The sequence below is a fragment of the Sinocyclocheilus anshuiensis genome, unplaced genomic scaffold (genome assembly GCF_001515605.1).
Source record: "Sinocyclocheilus anshuiensis isolate Anshui unplaced genomic scaffold, SAMN03320099.WGS_v1.1 scaffold966, whole genome shotgun sequence".
Lineage (NCBI taxonomy): Eukaryota > Metazoa > Chordata > Actinopteri > Cypriniformes > Cyprinidae > Sinocyclocheilus > Sinocyclocheilus anshuiensis.
This window is the reverse complement of record NW_015540909.1, coordinates 348,414-355,922: the sequence shown is the minus strand read 5'-3', so window position 1 is coordinate 355,922 and position 7,509 is coordinate 348,414. Positions and strand designations below refer to the sequence as shown.

At 35.6% G+C, this 7,509-nt stretch overlaps 1 pseudogene; it reads right to left on the bottom strand.

Annotated features, from left to right (window-relative positions):
- The window catches only part of LOC107689210 (ADP-ribosylation factor-like protein 3), a 21,903-nt pseudogene extending 19,623 nt beyond the window's left edge, over window positions 1-2,280 (bottom strand).
- Between the last annotated feature and the right edge of the window lie 5,229 nt (window positions 2,281-7,509).

Below are 7,509 nucleotides of genomic sequence, written 5' to 3'. Positions count from 1 at the left end.
TTCTGTGTCAGCCGCGACACAAGGATACGTTTTCTACGTGTATTTGCGCTTTGATTTGAACGAAAACAGTGCATCCGTGCAGCGCGGCTGACACAGAATAGCGTACGCTGCTTGCGTTCAGTGGATACTCTACAAAATGGCGCTACAGTGATGCGGAGAGACACAGAGGAGATGAATTGTTGAATAAAGTCGTTATTTTTGTTTTCTTCGCGTACAAAAAGTATTCTCGTCACTTCATAACGTTACAGTTGAACCACTGATGGCAGATGGACTATTCTGACAATGTCTTTCATACTTTTCTGGACCTTGACAGTGTAATTTACTTGGCAGTCAATCGGACAGTCACAAGCCTCCCGGTTTTCATCCAAAATATCTTAAATTGTGTTCCGAAGACGAACGAAGCTTTTAGGGGTTTGGAACGTCATGGGGGTAACTGATTAATGACAACATTTTCATTTTGGGGTGGAGTATCCCTTTAAGTGGATCAATTTCGTCATGCTACGATGACACATACGATTAAATAAATCAATTTTTTTTTTAGGGGGTCAAAGGGCAAGACAAAATTCTTTTTTTGATGACAATTAAAACAGCTGACATTTAACCATCAGTCTTATAAAGGTTAAAACTCTACATCATTTCTAAATGGAAGTGGTGTTCACCTCAGACTAAAAGGTTACTGTCTAAGAAGCTGTGTATTCTGACTAAATACATTTTCTGCAAATTGCATATAAAGTGAAAAAATATATTATAATATTATTTATGGGTATGAGGATCGATAGATTGATTTGTTTCTTTGTTTTAATATTTTAATAGTATTTTAATAGTATTTTCATAACAGAAATAACAATTGGGTATAACTTAAGAATGGAAGTCCATGTTCACCCCAAACTGAAACAAAGATAATTAAGACTTTATTTCTCATAATTGTGACATATTCACTATTTCACTATGTATGTCATAATGTATTTTATATTTTGCAACTGCAAATTTATTTCTCATAGTTGTCAGTTTATTTATCATATTTCTCATATTCTTCACTTTTTGAAAATTATATTATATTATATTATATTATATACTTCACCTCTAGTATATGCAATTTTTTTCTCTCTCTCTTAGGCAGACCCCCAAAAACTTACCCCAAAGTCAAAGACGTGATCATGTCATACATTTTAAGGAGTTTTTCACTGTATTATTCATCCACAGTCTGTCCTCTTTGTCACTGATTAACCTGATTCATCCATTTTGGTTGTACAGTCAAGTGTTATTCAAGATGCAGCTAAAGATACACATTGGTTTTGTGCCAAAGAATGACTTTACCACTATCATTTACAATTCTGTATGGTAACAAAACTGAAGTGTAACTGTCAAATGCTTTGAGAATATTTCTACTGAATTTGTTAAACAGTAAAAAAGCGCAAGCAACGTGTTAACATTCCACACCAGCTAATAACTACACACCTTTCAACAGCCTCAGCAAATTAGGCTGAATTACTCATGAGACATGTTTTTGCCATTCATAACACATCATTAAAAAGAAAATGTACATTCTGGAATGGCAGAGGACTGTGCTGCTTTTTTAACCACATGTGTCCTGGTTGTCAAAGTAACACTTTTTTTGAACAAGCATATTAAGAAAGTGCAAGAGCAAAGTGTAAAAAAATCTAGTTCTTTGAAAGTCCCCGTGGCTGCTCTTCTCACCTGAGTTGGAGTGATGGTGTTCACATCTTCTGAGGCGAGTTGTTTTAACAAAGTGGTTTTTCCGGCGTTATCGAGACCGAGAAGAACTATCCGCAGCTCTTGCTCAGTAGTGCCTTTTAGCTTCTCAATGACTGAAAACAAACCCTTGAAAACAAACATTTGTGCCTAAAAGATCTAATTAAAGTTTCATTTTAAGTTTTAGGTACATCCATGAAATCTCATATTCATCACAATGATGTGTATAACATTAATAAAAAAGCATTCTTTGATTCAAATAGGCCCTTCAAGCAGATCAAAACACGTACCTTTTGGACTTCTCCCATAGTGCCGTGAATTTTGTGGTAGGAAGAGGATGTGGAGAGAGATGGAAAGGCGCAGCTACATTCTATGCAGGATATATCCAGGTAAGTGTTTGGTTTTCTTATCTGTCCACTGTTTCCTGGATCCTCTTCCCTCAAAAGACGTAACAGGGTGCAGTACCTTTCCTTCTCTATGCGCCTGGCCTTCCTCATATGTGGAATAGGGGAGGATGTGGAGGTGGGTGAAAGTGCGGGAGGGGTTGGATTAGTAGGCCACAATTAGCAATCTCTCCGCCCGCCTCCCCTCCACTCGTCTCCTCCAGCATTAAAGACTTACCTGGATTATCCTTAACAACCACCTGCTTCGGGACAGGCCACTCAGACTCTCTGTGCTCTCTTCTAGTCTTCACTATGTTGTCTTTTTGACCCTTTCTTTTAACATTTACAAGCTTGGATGGCCCTCACATCTCACTTGCTGTTTTCTGGACCAACAAGTTACAAGGACAAACAGACTAAGCAAATAATATGAGATAAGATCTCATGTCATTTTCAATACTTCTTGTTGTTTAAGAGACAGTGAATGCAGCTTCACAATACCTCTCCCAAGCAGCAGAGGGCAGTAGTGTTTATATTTGAAATTAGGGATCTTCAGGGTGTAATGTGAGGTAAGGGAGCAGTGTAGGGTGGGGATCAAGGGATTAGGGTTGGTTGCAGGGATGACATACAGTACTTTCGTAGGCTAAAACCCGGAAACAAGCACTTCCGGTTCTATAGTCCTGAAATCAATGGAATTTTTGAATGGGTCTTTGGTTAAATTCCTGAAATAAGGTCTGTGGTTTACACAAGCTCAAGATACTTTCACATTTTATTCTACGACATAAAACACACCAGTTACACCCCACTCGTGATTTTTTTAAACTGTTACATTTCTTAAAGATGGTTGCTAACAAGTTGCTAAATGGGACTAAAGGTGTTGTTGGAGACATTAAACGTCATCACGCTGAACATTTTATCAATTTATAGTATTTTCCAGTTGTAGTATAATTTGTAGTACAATTAATTGTAGAATAACCAGTTAATAGTTTCCTGCATTTTATATTGTTGTACCCTAACAAAATGATAGTTGAAATGTGGTACTTTATTCACTAAAATAAATTTAATCTTTATCATATCCAAAAACTCGCTCACTCTGCTGTTATTTAATAGATAAAGGAACCTGGATAGTTGCTATAGTAAAAAAAATTCATTGCATTTTCATGTGACTGCAGAATAATGTCACATTACACTTATAGCTCAGGTGATTGGCTTGCCATTCTTACCAAAACACTAGCGTAAAAGTTATTTTGTATCATTTTTGAGCCTGAAGTTTCTGGTTAGCTGTCAAATAATAATTCTCAATTGAAGTAAACCAATAAACCACTCTAGTTATTCCACTATAGTCACAGTGTCAAGACCACTTATCATCCCCTATATATTTAGTTCTAGAGTAAATAGAGTCTTTATTCCAAGATTCCAGTTCATACTGAATCTTTAAAGCTACTTTCTCTTCCTACATAAGACCTCAGTAGATACAGGCAGGCCGATAAGGCTTCAGATCTGTTTCGGTAGCAGTATAATAGAAGCCATCATCAAGACTTCATCTTTCCCTTGCAGGAACACTTCCCCGGGGATTAGAAACGATCCTTCCCTCCCTTTGTATTACTCCAAAGAGCCACAATATTCCTTTCTCCCTGATAATGAAAGCAATGGGGAGCATCCACAGAGCAGCCAGAATCCAGACTCACAATGCAGAAGTTCCCTGGTGCATCCCAAGGGTCCTTATCACTGCTCTGCAGACGTACTGCACTCTATTGTTGGCTGTTTGCTCTTGTAGGGATTCTATAATATTTTGAGGGATTAGGAACCAATTACTGAATGACCAACTAACTCCTCCAAAGATGTTAGCCTAGCATGGATCAGCTTCTCTTGTTGCTGCCTTTACTGCCCATCATCTTTTGCATGAGCGAAACGTTGAAAGTTATTACTCATTCTGTGATGATAGGTAGCGTCTCTGACATTTCCAACAGTCTAGCATGTTAATTATGGCAACATCATTAGCAAAAAGTACATTAATGTCAGTCTCCATGATTACATTAACCTACAAGTCAAATATATGTGTCGACTTGATTGAAATTAATTGATCCCTTAGGAAAATATAAAATCACAACTGAGATCTCATTAATATAATTTCTCTCCAACAGCATAGAGATTAGAGTCAAGTCAAATATAGATGTTTGCTCTCCTGCTTCTTACATTTTTTTCTTGATCAAAAGGTAGTTTCGGAAGCAATCTTGACATTGTCACACACTGTACTTTTTTAAGCTCTTAAATTCTGAGGCTGGAACGAGGTGCTATGAAGCATGTGCAAAAGTTAAAGCAAAAAAAAAAAAAAATTTTTTAAAGAAATGCAATTTATCAAAAGTGACATTTGTGACGTTAGAAAATATTTATATTTCAAATAAGTTCTTTTGAACTTTCTATTCATCAAAGAAAAGTGTCACGGTTTCTATGAAAATATTAAGCGGCACAAATGTTTTTAACTTTAATAATAAGAAGAAATGTTTCTTGAGCAGCAGAATATCAGCATATTAGAATGATTTCTGAAGGATCATGTGATACTGGAGACTGGAGTGATGATGCTAAAAATTAAATAAATGATATTTTAAAATTACAAATTACATTTTAAAATATATTACAATTAAAAACAGTAGAAAAAAATAAGAAAACATTTAAAAATGCATACCGACCCCAAACATTTGAAAGGTAGTTTATAATTATTAAAAATATATACAGTACATATGCATTTTTAAATGCATATTTTAAAAATTTACAGAATTAAAAAAAAATTATTACCATTTTATTCTGCTTTCTACAGATTGAAGTGATGAAATCAGTTATTTCATTCAAATGGGATTCATAGTTTTATGTTCAGTAATCGAATAGTAATAATTAATTGTAATCTACTTAACAGTACTTGAATGGTGGATTTAAAAATTAAAAACGATATTATTTTCCACATATTTGTTTAGTTTTTTTTTTTTGCGGGTATTTATACTTGAAAACATATAGCAAGCTTCATATTTTATATTACACAAGGGGATCATAATATTTGGGAATATGTGGCCTCAAAAAGTTTGCAAACACTTGTAACAAGATCACAAACAACATTTCTCACCAAATTAACTAGGTTACATTGTGCACATTTTTATAGCTTTACACTCAGACTGTAAGTCAACAGTTTTCCTCATTTGTGCCTTTATTTTGTCGTTTCTCTATGGTTATTTTTCATATGAACAGAACTGCTATTTCCACTAAGTTGCTCAAGCTCATAATGTGACTGAATCTAATTTAAGCACGCTTCTATTCCATGACACATCACTGTCATTCTAAAACAATACACATATAACAATACTCATTATTCAGTATTTCTTCTGAGTTGTGGCAACTAAGTCTGTTAGTCTAAGTATCTGCATATGAAATTCATGACAAACTCTTTCTTTCGTTTTTGCTAAGGGTCATTAATTACCACGTTTGCTTTCTCCTCAAACACACAGGAACACAAATGCCTTTGTTGCTGGCTGAGCTCATCTCTCCAGCTGTGAGAGTGATGGAGAGTGGGATGGTGAACGGACTGCTGCACTGATGAATTGAGAGGAACAGGTGTCAGCCATCGCAGAACAGAAGGTGCTTTGGTGACGCAAAACAGAACTGGTTCTGGATCGTTTTCTGGTCTGGACCTGCTTTGGGCAGTTTGGACGATTGGCTGGACACGATAGGGAAGAAAAACACCGTCTCCATTTGACAATAAACCTTTGAACGTCTATAAGACTGATCATGATCTAATTACTGTTAGTATCGTTATACAAGAAGAAGGTTTCTATTTAGGAGCTACTGTACAGAAAAAGGCCCATCAGGGACCATAAAAACATCACAATAATCCACAAGTTGATCCACAAGATTTCAGCTGATAAGTCTTGTGAAGCAAAAAGCTGAGGTTGTAAGACACAAATACATCATTAAAGCATTTTAACTTTAAACCATCGCCTCTGGCCAAAATCCATAATAATGCTTCCTTCAGTGGAAAATTCCATCCCCTGTTGTCCTCTCCCATCATTTGTTTAGAACTGTTTTGGACTGTTTTTGCTTGTAAGACGTGCTTAATCTGTGCATATTTCTCTCCTGATTTAGATAACTCGACTTTTTCACTATAGAGAAAGCATATGGTGGACGAGTTAATATTGTATTGATGGATTTGTTTATTACAAGCAAGCAGCTTTTTGCTTCACAAGTTGTTAACTGATGGACTGGAGTTGTGTGGATTGCTTGTGAGTTATTGTAATGTTTTTATTAGCTGTTTGGACTCTCATTCATTCTCACTGCAGAGGATCCTTTGGTAAGTGATGTAATGCTAAATTTCTCCAAATCGGTTCTGATAAAGAACATCTACATCTTGGATGGCATCAGTAATGTGTAATGTGTTTAGTCTAACATTACTAACTATTAATAACTATTTTTGTGTTCCAGTCAAAATGTCCCGGATTATAGAGCTTTGCATTGCAAGAGGTTAAAGATGATGACAAAATTTCAAAAAAGCACCTGTGGAAAGTGTGTTTCAGATAGATTGACCAAATGTAGACATGCAAACATTTGAGACAAACACTTTTTTTTTTACTATAACTGTGCATTTTATTTGTGTCTGCCGTATGGTCAGTCATGCCCAGGTTTCTCTCGATGATTGTTGCCTGAATGTGCGTCAGTGTGTTTTCCTTCTCAGTGACTTTTATACCCAGCAGCGTTGTGTTTTATGGTGTTTGCACAGTGACATGTTGTTTCTGTGAGCCCAGAAGTTCTAGCGCAGATTTTGTATAACCTCACTGGTCTCCAGCACACAGCCAGCTTCATCATGGAGATCTCTCTGTCTCACCACCAACAGAAACCATCCGTCCAGTCCAAGGAAAAGGTACCAGATTTCCCTTTCACTATACTTACCTGTGTTATACAACTGGTAGGGTGGAAACATCTGGGTCATGATGCGATATTATTGAGATTCTAGGGTATAGTTATTCAAAACTGTAACTACTCGCTTGTTTCTTTTTCATCTTAATTGGATTTCTGCTTTTTGCAACTATAACTGCAAGTTCCGAGTGTGGATGTGGACAAAATTGAATTGACTAAGTGTGTGTTGACCTAATGAAACTGTATGATTGACTTGGTCCCAATGGTTGTAAATCTACTTTTCATATAGGCATTCATGAAAGAAATTAACTAAAATATTTTATTGTTTGTGTGAGGATATGGATGGAGCACTATGATGTGAAATATTGCTGTAATATAATATAATATTTATATTTTATATTTTTTTGACTTATTAGTATTTCTGTATTTCTGTCCATAGAAACAATGAAAATCTCCTTATTTTTTATATTTAAAATTTGTATATATATATATATATATATATATATATATATATATA